This window comes from Pseudorca crassidens, chromosome 15, assembly GCF_039906515.1.
Source record: "Pseudorca crassidens isolate mPseCra1 chromosome 15, mPseCra1.hap1, whole genome shotgun sequence".
Lineage (NCBI taxonomy): Eukaryota > Metazoa > Chordata > Mammalia > Artiodactyla > Delphinidae > Pseudorca > Pseudorca crassidens.
The window spans coordinates 70,771,001-70,786,662 of record NC_090310.1 but is presented as its reverse complement, the minus strand read 5'-3'; the positions used below and the strand labels follow the sequence as shown (position 1 = coordinate 70,786,662).

General features: G+C 45.2%; 1 protein-coding gene across 8 annotated transcripts in view; it reads left to right on the top strand.

Moving 5' to 3' along the window:
- Nucleotides 1-57: 57 nt before the first annotated feature.
- ZHX3 (zinc fingers and homeoboxes 3) overlaps nucleotides 58-15,662 on the top strand; it is a 145,999-nt gene continuing 130,394 nt past the window's right edge. For 5 of the 8 annotated variants that reach the window (XR_010935311.1, XR_010935304.1, XR_010935310.1 and 2 more), the window contains exons 1-2: nucleotides 58-201; nucleotides 559-681. The gene's annotated coding sequence lies outside the window, so the exon portion shown is untranslated. Of the gene's footprint in view, nucleotides 202-558; nucleotides 682-814; nucleotides 843-15,662 lie in introns of those variants that run through there. The other 3 variants (XR_010935308.1, XR_010935314.1, XR_010935309.1) reach the window with 3 other exon arrangements.

Genomic DNA, 15,662 nt, shown 5'->3' with positions numbered 1-15,662 from the left:
GGAGTGCGGGGCGAGGCCAGGCTCCAGGCTCCGCCCACTCCAGCTCCAGCCCGTCCTGCCCCGCGCTCTAGCGTTCCCCGAAGGAAAGTCCCAGTTGCCCGCCACCAGCCCCACCTCCAGGAGCGGCGGAGAAGCAGAGACTTTCCAATCGAGCCGACCTAAACCTTCCTGGCTTTGCTCCTAGCTCGCTGTGTGACTTTGGTAAATTCTTTCCCCAATCTGACCCCACTTTTCTACTTTGTCAAAGGGGGTAGCCACCTTGCAGGATTTTCGAGATTACCTGAAATGACTTTGTGAGGCACCTGGCGCTCAAAAGTCCCCTCTCGGGGGCAGCTTTGACTCCCCCCGCCCCAAGGCTGGACCGGACCCTCGTATTATACACTCACAGAGCCCACAGCTGTAATTTCATATTCGCTTGAATAACTATTTGATTATTGTCAGCCTCTCTGAATTTGAATTCCGTGAGAACAGGTCTCGTTCATCCTTACACCCCCGTGTCCAGTTCAGTCCTGACATACAGCAGGAGCTCAATAAATGCCCACTCTCCATTCCATCCAGTTGATGCCCTGGTGGAGCGGAAGCGGGGTCAATACCTCCACTGGCCAGCAGAGGACAGGCGATGACCAGCCTTCTCGCCCAGTTGCGCATCCTCTCCGCCGGCAGGCGCCACGAGGGAAACAGGTAAGCCCGGGTTGCGCGAAGATTTGAAGGATCGAGGCTTGGGCCAGGGAATGGTTTTATCCTTTGGATCTGTGGTTGGTGGCTTGTCCTGTACCAAAGACGTCTCCCACAACCTGTGAGGATGGCCCCTGCTAAGAAGATGCTCCGAGAAAGGTCAGGAGGTGAGGGAGTTTGCTATAAAGAGGGCGGGAACCCAGGAAAAGCTCGGAGGGGTGGGGCACAATGGCAGAGTCAGGCTTAGAAAGTACTGGGCGGGGGGGAGTGAGAAGTGTCCGCTCTTGTTCTGACTCAAGATGACACGACCTGTCTGGAAGTGACTGGCCTCAGTTGTCCTTGCTTTAGCAAAAGTCATTTGGTGTCAGTCCTGAAACCAGGCTGTCTGGCTGGTATCTCAGAAGAGCTCTGATGGGACGGGAGCAAAGCTATTTTAAGGTGGCCAGAGGGCAGAGCCATGCCACAAACATGTCTGTGGAAGCATTGTATATAGCTACTATATTCAGCAGTGAAAAACTGGAAACATCAGGAATCCTTCAAGGGAGGCTGGGAGGGAAGGAAGGACAGATCAGGGGTTATGGCTACAGATGCCACAGTAATGCTACCTCTTTGAGGCTCAATTTCCTCATCTGCAAGATGGAGACAAAATCTACCTTGCAGCATTGTATTGTGGGGATTAAACAGGATGAAGTAAATCAGTGGTTCTCAACCTTGGGTGCACACTGAAGTCACTATGCCCTTGGCAAATACTGATGCCTGGGGTGTGGAAATTAAAAAAAAAAAAAAAACTCTCCAGGTGATTGTAATGTGCAGCAAGGCTGAGAACTACAGAGCTAAATAAAACGCTGCACACAGCGCAGGGCAAACACTAGGTGTTCAACAATGTTTATCACATTAAAAAAAAATGGAGTACACATTGTTTTCATTGTTCCTTCTTAGAAAAAAAAAAAGTTGACATAAAGGTTGTTGCAGAAATTGGATTTCCGACAGGCTTGTTTCCAGAACAATGAATCATCTGGGATTTGATGCTTATGGTGGTGGGGAAGACAGGCAGCCTCTAGTATGACTTGTCCTGACACCCAACTGAAATGTACGAGGCAGGGACCACCCTGTTCTAGCCTGCGGTTTACATCACCATTTCCAAGGCGTCCTTGGAGCGTGCAAGCAGCATGAGCGCTTGCGTATGCCCATTTCTGGTGTTAAGGATAGAGGCAATTTTCTCCTCTCCCTCACCGGTTGTGGGCAGGGCAGAGGGGCTTACACCACTGTTTTTTGAGTAACCCATCAGTGTAGGGGGCACTGCCTTCTTCATAGAACTTGGTGGCCATATGTTCTTTAAGTCTCAGACCCAATGATTATTTATTGCTCCCCACTGCTTTCTTGCTGGGTGAACCTGGCATGAAGTGGGAGGACACATTCACCCAGGCCTGCAGCTGTGGCCACTTGTCATGGGTAGCAAGACTGGCTGCAGGAGTGTCTCCTCAACCACTCCTGGTGGCCCCGTTGAAGGTGGGAAGGGAAGCAAAGGAACCTGCACGGGCTCCCTGCAGGAGGCAGACTCGTAGGTTGGGCGGCAGTCAGTTGAGGTCTGGCCAAGATGGTCAAATTTAGCAAATAAAAATAAAGGATGCCCAGTTAACTTTCAATTTCAGATAAATAACAAAAGATTTTTTAGTGTAAGTATGTCCCATGCAATATTTGGGACATACTTATACTAAAAAAAATATTCATTGGCATCTGAAATTCGAATTTCATGGGCTATCCTTTATTTTTACTGGTTGAATCTGGCACCCCTATAACTGGTCAAACAGCCAAGGAGTACTCAGCACATGGGGTTTGCAACGGCCTCCTGCTTAATGTTGCCACATACAGCTTCCACCTGTCACTGCCCTGCTCCAGAACTATGTGTGGCTCCCAGCTGCTTCCATAGAGCAACTAGGACTCCCTGGCTGCTATGCTGGGCCGTGCTCTTCTGCCAGGCCAGCTGCCCTGCTTGGGCCCTTTCCCACCTCTGCCCCTTCTCATGTTTTCCCTGCCTGGCGTTTCTCCTGCCCATTCCCTGTAGTAATTGCAGACACTTACTGAGCACCTACTGGGTGCAGGCAACATGCTGAGTTTTTCATCTGCATTGTCTCATTTGATTGTCACATAACCTAGTACAGGAGGGACAGTAGTTATCCTCTTTTGCCAGTGAAGGAACTGATGCTCTAAAGTGTGATTCTTTTTTTATTTTTTTATTTTTTATTTTTATTTTTTTTGATTCTTTTTTTTAAATTGAAGTATAGTTGATTTACAATATTGTGTTAGTTTCAAGTGTACAGCAAAGTGATTTGGTTTTATATATATATATATATTATTTTTCAGATTCTTTTCCATTACAAGTTATTACAAGATATTGAATATAGTTCCATGGGCTATACAGTAATCCTTGTTGTTTATCTATTTTATATGTAGTAGTGTGTATCTGTTAATCCTATACGCCTAATTTATCCCTCTCCCCCTTTCCCCTTTGGTAATCATAAGTTTGTTTTCTATGTCTGTGAGTCTGTTTCTGTTTTGTAAATAACTTCATTTGTATTATTTTTTAGATTCCACATATAAGTGATATATAATATTTGTCCTCTGTCTAACTTCACTTAGCATGATAATCTCTAGGTCCATCCATGTTGCTGCAATTGGCAATATTTCATTCTTTTTTATGGCTGAGTATACCACATCTTTATCCATTCATCTGTTGATGGACATTTAGGTTGCTTCCATGTCTTGGCTATTGTAAATAGTGCTGCTGTGAACATTGGGGTGCATGTATCTTTTTGAATTAGGGTTTTCATCTTTTCTAGATATATGCACAGGAGTGGAATTGCAGGATCATATGGTAGCTCTATTTTTAGTTTTTTAAGGAACCTCTATACTGTTTTTCATAGTGACTGCATGAATTTACATTCCCACTAACAGTGTAGGAGGGTTTCCTTTTCTCCAACCCTCACCAGCATTTATTTGGCCATCTGTATGATTCTTTGAAGAAATGTCTATTTAGGTCTTTGGCCCATTTTTTGATTGGGTTGTTTGTTTTTTTGATATTGAGTTGTATGAGCTGTTTCTATACTTTGGAAATTAAGCCCTGTGTCATCTGCAAATACCTTCTCCTAGTCTGTAGGTTGTAAGACGTGATTCTTTTTTCTTTTTTTAAAATAAATTTATTTATTTTATTTCTGGCTGTGTTGGGTCTTTGTTGCTGCATGCGGGCTTTCTCTAGTTGTGGCGAGCAGGGGCTACTCTTTGTTGCAGTGTGCACGGTTCTCATTGTGGTGGCTTCTCTTGTTGTGGAGCATGGGCTCTAGGCACGTGGGCTCAGTAGTTGTGGTGCATAGGCTCAGTAGTTGTGGCTCACGGGCTCTAGAGCCCAGGCTCAGTAGTTGTGATGCACAGGCTTAATTGCTCCGCGGCATGTGGGATCTTCCCAGACCAGGGCTCGAACCTGTGACCCCTGCATTGGCAGGCAGATTCTTAACCACTGTACCACCAGGGAAGTCCCAGACATGATTCTTAAAGTGTGGTCCCTGGGCCAGCAGCTGCAACACCACCTGGGAACTTGTTAGAAATGCACACTCTCAGGCCCTACTCCAGACCTACTGAATCAGAAACTCTGAGGGTGGGGCCCAGCAATCTGTATTTGAATAAACTCCCTTCCCCCACACCAAAGGGTTTCTAGTTTGCGACCTGTTGTTCTAAGACATGAAGTAACTGCAGGAACCTCCCATCCAGGCAGAGGTATAGAGGATATAGAGGTGTAGAAGACCACCAGGCAGGGCATTTATGATCATTCTGAGCCCCATGCCTGGGTGAGGCACTGGAGATGCTGCAGCGATGGCACAGTCTTGGTGGGGGGAGGGAGAAGGGAAAGAAGAAGAACAGACAGGCAGTCAGGCAACTGTGATGTAAGGTAGCAGGATGGGAGGGTCCAGGAAAGCTTTCCCGAGTAGATATCTATCTAAGCCTGAAAAATAAATTGGAATTAGTTAGATGAAGAAGGGTGGGAACGGTGTTACAAGTGTACTGACTAGTGTGTACAGAGGCCGGGCAGAACTACCTGGGGATAGTTCAGTCTTTTTTTAAAAATTATTATTTATTTATTTTTTGGCTGCGTTGGGTCTTCGTTGCTGCGCGCAGGCTTTCTCTAGTTGCGGTGAGCGGGGGCTGCTCTTCGGTGCCGTGCGCAGGCTTCTCATTGCGGTGGCTTCTCTTGTTGCAGAGCACAGGCTCTAGGCCCGCGGGCTTCAGTAGTTGTGGCACTCGGACTCAGTAGTTGTGGCTCACGGGCTCTAGAGCGCAGGCTCAGTGGTTGTGGCGCACGGGCTTAGTTGCTCCGCGGCATGTGGGATCTTCCCGGACCAGGGATCAAACGGTGTCCCCTGCACTGGCAGGCGGATTCTTAACCACTGGACCACCAGGGAAGTCTGATAGTTCATGACGGAAGCTGTGACAGTGTGAGTAGGGGGCGGGGGGAGGAATCAGATAGTGTGTTTGTTGGGGGAGGGAGTGCGGGGTCCTCTGCCCTCAAAGCAAAGGAAGAAGCTTTAATGGGTATTGAGAAAAAGCCCTCCGGCTTCCATGTGGAGCGGGCACTAGGGAAGATAGTAAGGGAGGGGAGGGCGGCGAGGAGAGACCCAGGGGGTGTCAGGCCTTCCGTCGCCCCTAGATCCAGCCTGCTTCTGACCTCGAAGGCAGCTGCAGAGACTCAGCCCCCAATAACAGCTTTGGGCAGGTGGAGTTGCAGCAACCAAGGCCTGCTCCTTCCGGGGCTAAGGGGTGGGGCTGGGGAAGCAGCCCCACCAGACCCCGCCCACCACTACCGGCCCGCCCCCCATGGTCCGCCCCCACCGCCGGCCTCGCCCCCAGACTCAGCCCCTCCTGCAGCTGTTGGCTGGAGGAAGCCAGATTCTGGGCTGCGATCTGGGTTGCTTTTCCTTTCCTTGTTCTCCATCCCTGCTGATGTGGCTAAGGCTGCGGTGCTACTGGGGCCTCTTCTCCCAGGCCCTTCAGGGATAGGCTCTGGATCAGGGATCCCTAGGCTGGAGGGCAGGGGACTTCCGTTGCTGTCCTCTACTCCTGCCAACCAAGCCGTTGGTGCCAGTTGAGGACTGGCCCGACCTGGCCAGGTTGCCTGGCAGTGTGGGCTGCGGCTGGGCAGTTCCCCGCTCCAACTGTCCTTCCCGGAAAAACTTCAGTTTGACCGAACTCTTTTGTGATCCATTTGTGATTTCTAGCCTAGGGAAGAAAACTAAAAGATCATTAACCATTCTATGAAGTGGAGCTTTCTGTGTGTTCTAAAATCCCTGCAGGACTTACCAGCTGTCCCATGGGGTGAACCTTCAGCAAGGGGACCTCTTATTTTTCCTCTTTTTATTTAGATATACTTTCTGGCCCCATTCCCCTCCATCTGGCATCCAGAATCATGTCTCGGTATGCTTTTCAATTCAAGGAGGGTCTAGCATGGATGTTCAAAAGATTAAAATTTTGTGCATAAATAGAATGATAATAGATGTCCAAAAATATTGTTTAGAGATCAGTTGATGCTGGGCCTTGAATTATATATAGATGGAGTATGTATGTACAGGAGGGTCAGGCGCAGTGTAAGTGATGAGTGAAGCCGTGGAGGTGGTGAGTGAAACCATGAAAGTGAGTGCAAGGAGATGGCCTGTCTGACCTTGAATATGGGGCAAAACCATCGGCACTGAGGAGCCATTGATGGTCGCTGAGCAGGAGAGTGACACAGTATTGGTAGTCACTGTGCTAGATCCTTTGCAAATGTTCTATGCACTGTTCTGCCCACATTGTTCTCTCTACCTGGGCAGTGCTTCCCTCTCCTGTCCCTATAGTTAACTCATTTTTTAGATTCCGACTCCATTGTTCCTTCCTCAGGAAAGCTTTCAGTGGCAGAGAGACTCTAAGGTCACCCCCTGTATTCCCACCTCCTGGTGTTCATGCCTTTGTGTAATCCCTTCCTCTTGAGTGTGAGTGGGGCCTGTGACTTGCTTTTTTTTTTTTTTTTAAAACATCTGTATTGGAGTATAATTGCTTTACAATGGTGTGTTAGTTTCTGCTTTACAACAAAATGAATCAGTTATATATATACATATGTTCCCATATCTCTTCCCTGTTGCGTCTCCCTCCCTCCCACCCTCCCTATCCCACCCTTCTAGGTGGTCACAAAGCACTGAGCTGATCTCCCTGTGCTATGCGGCTGCTTCCCACTAGCTGTCTACCTTATGTCTGGTACTGTATATATGCTGTGACTTGCTTTTAACCAGTAGAATATAGCAAAGGTAATGGGATGTCACCTCCCATAGTACATTACATCATATAAGAGTCTTGGACTTCCCTGGTGGTACAGTGGTTAAGAATCCACCTGCCAATGCAGGGGACACGGGTTTGAGCCCTGGTCCAGGATGATCCCACATGCTGTGGAGCAACTAAGCCCGCGTGGCACAACTACTGAAGCCTGTGCGCCTAGAGCCCTTGCTCCACAACAAGAGAAGCCACCGCAATGAGAAGCCCATGCACCGCAACAAAGAATAGCCCCCGCTTGCCTCAACTAGAGAAAGCCTGCGTGCAGCAACAAAGGCCCAGTGCAGCCCAAAATAAATAAATAAATAAATTTACTAAAAAAAAAAAAGAGTCTTGCTAGCAGACTAGCCCTGGAGACTCTCCTCGCTCACTTGATGAAGTAAACAGCCCTGTAGAGGAAACAAACATGTCAAGGAGCTCTGCGTGGCCTCTAGAAGCTGACAGTCAGCGAGAAGCCAGGGTCCTCGGTTCTACGGCCACAGGGAAATGAATCCTGCCAACAGCCTGAGGGGGCTTGGAAGCAATTCCTCCCCGGCTGAGTCTCCAGATGAGAACGCAGCCAAGCTGTCACCTTGATTACAGTCTTGTGAGTCCCTAAGGCAGAGACTCAGCTAAGCCATGCTCAGATTCCCGACTCTCACAGAAACTGAGATAATAAATGTATGTTGTTTAAAGCCCTAAGGTGGTAGTGATTTGTTACAGCAATAGCTAACTAATACACCTTCTGGCTAGGTTAAATTTCCCTTACATAGGCTCTCATAACATCATGTGCTTTTTCATCTTACTCTTTTATGGGAACTTTATATATACCATTTGATGAATGCTATGTCTTCATGAGGGTACTTTCTGTTCATCACTGTACCCTAGAGCCTCACTTGGTGCCTGTCACTTAGAATAAGACCCGTAATAAGTATTAGTTGCATGTGTTAGTGACTGAATGCTCTTATTTAATCTTTACTCAACCTAGTAAAGTGGGAAGCATTGTTACATGTGAAGAAAAGGAAACCAGTTATATTATATGTACTCAAAAGTATACTGAACAAAATGTTATTATCTTATACTTAATAAAATTCTGGTTGTGCATACCACTGTAGCCTAATTTTTAGTATGACTAAAGAATAAATGATTTGGGAGCAGGGTATAGATTACATGGTATGACATCCTTCATGGAGCATTGCATTTGCTGAAAAAGCACAACTATCAAAAATTGCTTCTGGGCTCCTTTGGTTTCCCCAAAGCCTTCTCATAACCCTTACTTATTCTTCTGAAACTCCTGCCCTGTTAACAATGACAGGCCGTCATCTTCTAATGCTTTGTATGATTCTACCTGTGTTCAACGTCACTCTCATCAACTTCATAAACTCTACATCTTCGGCAAGATTGGCACCTTCATTTTGCACTCTGCTTGCATTGGACTCTCAGCGGTCAAAGCCAACTGACAGCGGGATGTCAGTTCGGGTTAGAGCTCTGCTCAGGACCCTCCAATGCCTCCCACCCTCACACCTCCCACCTCTCTGCTGTGCCCTCCCACTACACTCCCCCCAAGCACTTACTCTGCAGCCACCAGGGTTACCACCTCATGGATGTTTAAGCACACGGGCACACTCCCCCTTGCCCTGGAGGTTTCCTCTGTTCAGAAGGCTCTTTCCCCAGACATCCACGTGACTCGCTCCCTCACCCGCTTAGGAGCACTCAGATGCCACCTTTCTACCGGGACCACTCCCATGCATCTTTCCCTGTTCTGATCTTTTAAAGTAGCACTAACCACCCATGCACATGCTATATAATTGACTTATTTCTGATATTTGATGTTTATCTGTCTCCCCCTTTGAGAATGCAGGCCCTATGGAGATAAGACTCTGGATGTGTCTTCACTGATACATCCCAAGAATGGTGTCTGGCGCATAGTAGGTATCCAATAAAGAAGCCTGGGTGAGAGTCCACATCTTCGATGGTCTTGCCTCCACCTTGGAGTCTCCATCCCGTACTTCTGGCCTGTCTCCCCCTGGCCTCTCTCACCGTGCTCTGGACCTTGTGCAGGTGATATGACTTGTTGCCAGTATCTGCCTGACACAGTAGGGCCTTCCTAGGGGGTCAGTGTTTGGATCTTGCTGTATCTCTGCCAAGTCTCCCACTGAATACTAAATTCCATGTTTTTAAATTTCTTTAAGGGCAAGAGAATTCAAGAGGAAGGAGCGAGGAGAAAAGAGATGATGCAGGAAGCAGTAGGAGAGGGTGGAAGGGAGAAGACAGTCACGGATTTTCCTGGGGTCCCCACCCAGTCAGCTTTCCAAGCGGCTTGAGGAGCAGCCAGCACTGAGTAAGGGCTGCGTGCCACATATTCTGAGCTGGGTGCCACGTGTCATGAGCTGGGGGCCACGTATCGTGGGCTGGAGGGCCACGTGGCAGAAGCAGTCCCATTAAGTCACGGGACACACAGCCACACTGCTTTGTAAAGCTTGGTGTGTGGAGTATTTTTGTTTTTTACAACCCAGCTGTCTGTGTAATGACTTCCTTTCCTCTGCCTTGTTCACCGAGGTGTCCCTGGACGACCAGCTGAGTCACCACATTCCTTGCAGCTTAAAACACTGGCCTAAGCACAGGGGCCCAGTTCCTTCATGTAGGTGGGACCTTTGAAGGCTGCCAGGGAGTGCCTTGGAAAGACAGGCTACAGCTCTCCCGTCTCTCACCTGCACCTCTCCCCAAAAACAGGATTTAAAAAACAAGTGAAAATAGAAATTCCATCTGTTAAACACTAAGGAATGGCCAAAGCCATGTGTCACACACTGAACAATTATTTGTCAGCAACCATGAAGTCTATACCAAATTGAGTGTGGGGAGGGGCGGGGGGCCGGGCACCAAGAATGACATCCATGCCTACTGTCCTGTTGCTGCATGAAGGGTCAGAAATCCAGGTGAAGAGACTGGGAACTCTCATGCTCAGCTGGCAGAAATGGAAACTTGCTCAGTCCTTCCATAAAATAAGCAAAATAAACAGGCAGTCTTCCCCAAAAGTAAGTATGCATGGGGCAGAGAATTCAGCAATCTTACTCCTTGAAGTATGTTTTAAAGAAAGTTTGCTCAGATACATAAGAAGACAAGATAGGTGAGCAGGAGGCAGAAGTGAGTTAGTAAACCATGGTGGAGGCAGACCTTGGAATTCTATACAGCACTGAGAAATGATGAGTTAGATGTACATCCAACAGCATGGATGAAACGTAAAGTGTTAAGTGGGGAAGACAGTAAAAGAGATTTAAAGTACAGTGCTTTTCCAGTTTTACTGAGTTATGACTGATATACAATAAACCCCATATATTTTAAGCGTACAATTTGAATTTTGACATGTGTAGATACCCATGAAACCACCACCACTATCAAGCTACTGAATATATCCATCTCCCCACAAAGTATGAAGTTCAACAGATGTTGAACACCTATTAAGTTAGAAAAAAAAAGTTCAGCAGTGTGTGTAATATAATCCCATAGTTATAATAACAAAAAATGTTTAGGTACCCTGAAAAAATCTGGAAGCACGTATACCGAACTAAATTGTATTTGTTATTGGGAATCTTGCAAAAGCTGCATGGCCCCATTGCACCTTGCACCTCAGAAACGATCCATACCTGTTAGCCCATATCACGGTCTCCAGGTTTCCAGTGAAGGTTTAACACACTAGAAATTTGTCATTATGGTCCCCTAACTTTGAGTGACTTTATTAAAATGTCACTGAGGCCGTCACAATGGACCCTGACAGAAGGGTGCCTGACTTTATCATTCTCCACCCCGACATCAGAGAGCTGTGTCAATAATTTCCTTCAGTTCATCTCCCAGTCATTTTCTCTTATCATCCCTCCAAACAGGAGATATTCCAGCAGTGGGCTGATTGTGGCTGAGGACAAAAGAATGATTCCTCAACTTGTTTTCAAATCCGTCTTTTGTTACTGCTCTTCTCATATCTCATAAGTACCGGAGTGGAGGAAGTCTGTGGGGGCAGGGGCATATTTAGTTTTGTCTGGTCATGGGTTTTAGATAAAGGCCATCATTAAGTGTGTGTTCTTTTCTGTCTGGCTTCTTTCACTCCACATTATTTGTCAGAGTCTTCCATGTTGTTGTGTGCAGCTGTAGTCCATTCACTTTTAGTGCAGCACATAGCATTCCATTGGGTGAATATACCACAATTTATTTATCCCGTCAACTACTAATTGACATTTGGGTTGTTTTCAACTTGGGACTATTATAGATAATGCTGCTGTGAACATTTTGGTACGTGTCTACTGCTCTACCTGAGCATGTTTTTCTCTTAGGTATACACTTTGGAGCAGAATTGCTGGGTTATAAGTATGCCTTATGCTTAATTCTGAAAAATAATGCCAAACTGTTTTCCAAAATGATTATACACGTACAGTCCGCCCCAGCAATATATACGAGCTCGCCTTGTACATTCACCAACAGTTCTCACCGGCTGTTGGTACTGTCAGAGTTTGTACTTTTAGCCATCTGGTGGGTCTGTAGTAGTTGCTCACTGTGGTTCATTTTCTTGATTACTAAGGAGGCTAAACACCCTTCATGTTGTTGGCCATTTGGATTTTCTTGATGTGAAGTGAAGAGCCTGTTCTTGCCCACTTTTCTATTGGGCTATCTTTTCATTAGTTATTTATAGTAGGTTGTTTTTTGGTATATTCTGGATATAAACCCTTTGTCAGTTATATGCATTGCAAATCTTTCTCCTCTGTAGCTTCCCTCTTCACTCTGCTATTAATGTTTCTTGATGAAAGAAGCTCTTAACTGTAAAAAAAAAAAGTCCAATTTATCAGTCTTTCCTTTGTGATTAGTGCTTTTTCTGTCTTGTTTAAGAAAACCTTTTCTACCTTGAGGTCATGAAAATATTATTGTATGTTATCTTCTAAATCTGTGTTGTTTTACCTTACATGTTTAAGTCCATAATCCAACAGAAATTGGTTTTTTGTTTATTGACTAAATTAAGTTAAATTGGAATAACGCATCCCCTATATACACCCATTCATTTACTGAGTTTCTTCTGTGTGTCAGGCCATGTTTATTGTTTTACTTTTCATATTTAGGTCCATAATCCATCAGAAGTTGGCTTTTGAGTATGGTGTGAGATAGGGTTCCAATGTCATTTTTCCCATAAGGATATTAAATTGACTCAACACTATTTATTCAAAAGATCATTACCCCACACTGTTCTGCAGTGCTATCTTTATTATTAACCTGGGTTTTTTTTGGGGGGGGGTGTCTCTCTTCTTTCCATTAGTTTTTGTCTACTCTTGTGCCAATACCATACTGTTGTAGTTATTAGAGCTTTATTATAAGTCTTATTAGCTGATAGAGTAAATCTTCCCACCTTGTACTTCTTCAAGAGTATCTTAGCTGTTCTTGGCTTTCTGCAGTTTCACATAAATTTTACATTAGAATCATCTTGTCGTGTTCCATATGAAAATCACCTGGGATTTCTTTGACTCTATAGACCAACTGGAGAGAATGATAGCTTTACATTATTGGGTCTTTTCATCTAATTAACACGGTATTTTTCTCCATTATTCATTTATTCTTTAATATCTATTAAAATGTTTGTGGTTTCCGCCATAGAGGTCTTACATGTTTTTTGTAAGACCACCCCTAGGTACTTGGTTGTTTTTTTTTTTTTTTTTTTTTTTGCTATTTCAAAACTATTTTGACTCTTCTTTTCAAAAACTCTTTTCTGATTCTTGCTGGAGTATAGAAATAAGGTTGATTTTGGTATATTGATTTTGCAACCCAGAAGAGAGCCTTCATCAGAACCTGACCATGGTGGCACCCTGATCTCAGACTTCCAGCCTCTAGAACTGTGAGAAATAAATTTCTATTGTTTACAAGCTACCGAGTGCTATTTCGTTATAGCAGCCAGACTAAGACAGTCATTTTTTAGTTCTAAAAGTTTGTTTGAGATTCCTTAGGATTTTCTAGCTACACAATCATGTCATCTTTGAATAAAGATAGTTTTATTTTATTCTTTCCTGTCTTTATGACTTTTTCTTTTTTGCCTTACTGCCCTGGCTAGGACATCTAGTAAAATGTTGATTAGAGGTGGTATTAGCTTATATCCTTGCTCTGTTCCTGACTTTAGGGAGGAAAATGTTCAATATTTTACCATTAAGGATGGTGTTGGGTTTCCCTGGTGGCGCAGTGGATGAGAGTCCACCTGCCGATGCAGGGGACATGGGTTCGTGCCCCAGTTTAAGATCCCACATGCCGCGGAGCGGCTGGGCCCGTGAGCCGGGGGGCTAGGAATGCAAATTGGTTTAACATTTAAAAACTACCAACCACATTAACAGCATAAAAGGGAAAAATAAGTTGATCATCTGAATAGATGCTGAAAAAGCATCTGATAAAATTCAACATCTACTCACAATTAAACCTCTCAGCAACCTAGGAATAGGAAAGAACTTCTCAATCTGATATAGGGTATGTAAAAACTCTAGAGTTAACACCATCCTTTTTTTTTTTTTTTGCGGTACGCGGGCCTCTCACTGCTGTGGCCTCTCCCATTGCAGGGCACAGGCTCCGGACGTGCAGGCTCAGCGACCATGGCTCACGGGCCCAGCCGCTCCGCGGCACGTGGGATCTTCCCGAACCAGGGCACAAACCCGTGTCCCCTGCATCGGCAGGCGGACTCTCAACCACTGCACCACCAGGGAAGCCCTATTTCATTTAATTTTTGAAAGCTATTTTCACTGAATACAAAATTCCTTGGTTGGCAGTTTTCTTCCCCCTGTAAACTTTAAAGATATCATTTTAGTCTTCTGTCTTCTTTTTGATGAGAAGCAGGTTGTCATTCTAATTGTTGTTTCTCTGAAATATGTCTTACTTTTGCTTCTGCCTACTTTTAAGTAGTTTGACTATGTTGTTGGCTTTTAGTAGTTTGACTATGTTGTGTCTAAGATGCGGTTTTCTTTATATAGTATTCAATGTATTATTTATTTGCTGAGCCTCTTGAACCTATGAATATCTTTCATTAATTCTGAAACATTCTTAACTATCATCTCTTCAAATATTTTTTTCTTTCCACTATCTCTTCTCCTTCTGTGACTCAAATTACTTTTGTTTCTATTTATTTGGGAGTTTATTGGCAATAACTCTAATAAACATGTATGGTTTGTGATTTTACTATGAAATATCAGTTTGATTCAAATATATTAGCAATATTTGGCCTGTAGAGTATCTACGACATTTAAAAAACCCACAAAGTGTTAATTCTGGGCAACCACTTTAAAAAAAGAAAAAAATTTGTAAAAATTCTAAAGCCATAGAAAATCAGACTGGATGTATTTTTTTTTTCTTTTTTTTTTTTTTGTGGTACGCGGGCCTCTCACTGTTGTGGCCTCTCCCGTTGCGGAGCACAGGCTCTGAACATGAAGGCTCAGTGGCCGTGGCTCACGGGCCTAGCCGCTCCGCGGCACGTGGGATCCTCCCGGATCGGGGCACGAACCCATGTTCCCTGCATCGGCAGGCGGACTCTCAACCACTGCGCACCAGGGAAGCCCTGGATGTATTTTTTTAAAATTAAATAATTTATTTATTTTTGGCTGTGTTGGGTCGTCGTTGCTGTGCTTTTCTTCGTTGCTGTGGGCTGTTCTCTAGTTGCGGGGGGGGGGGGCTACTCTTCACTGCGGTGCACTTCTCTTGTTGCGAGCATGGACTCTAGGCACGCAGGCTTCAGTAGTTGTGGTACACAGGCTCCGTATTTGTGGCTTGTGGGCTCTAGAGCACAGGCTCAGTAGTTGTGGCTCACGGGCTTAATTGCTCCATGGCATGTGGGATCTTCCCAGACCAGGGCTCGAACCCATGTCCCCTGCATTGGCAGGCAGATTCTTAACCACTGCACCACCGGGGAAGTCCTGATATGATACGGTGTTTGTCTTTCTCTTTCTGACTTACACCACTTAGTATGATAATCTCTAGTTGCATCCATTTTGGTGCCAATGGCTTTATTTCGTTCTTTTTTTATGACTGAGTAGTATTCCATTGTATATACGTATCACATCTTCTTTATCCATTCGTCTGTCGATGGACATTTAGGTTGTTTCCATGTCTTGGCTATTGTGAATACTGCTGCTATGAACATAGGGGTGCATGTATCTTTTTGAATTATAGTTTTGTCTGGTTATATGCCCAGGAGTGGGATTGCTGGATCATATGGTAATTCTATTTTTAGTTTTCTGAGGAACCTCCATACTGTTTTCCACAGTGGCTGCACCAACTTACATTAGAGGGCAGCATGTTGAATCTTGGTTCTGTGGTCCAATGTGGGAAAACGAGGAAGGCAGGCTGGGCCAGACTAGGGCTAGGGAAACAGAACCAACCACAGATATAGGCTGTCCTGACTGAGGTGGTATAAGGCACAGGGTCTAGAAGGTAGAAGAGGGGAGGGGAGAAGCCAGGACTGTAGAGAAGCTGAGAATGTGACTGGGGATGACTCTCTGTTCACCTGGGCCAGAAGCAAGTTCTCTTCCCTGGTCCTGGGCAGCTTAGCTGGCCAGTGTCTCCTCCAGGCCAACCAGTGCCCATTTGTATAACCTGGGCTGAATCTGGACACTCAGGACAACTTCATTATTTTTCTCCATGCATCCATTCTGAGC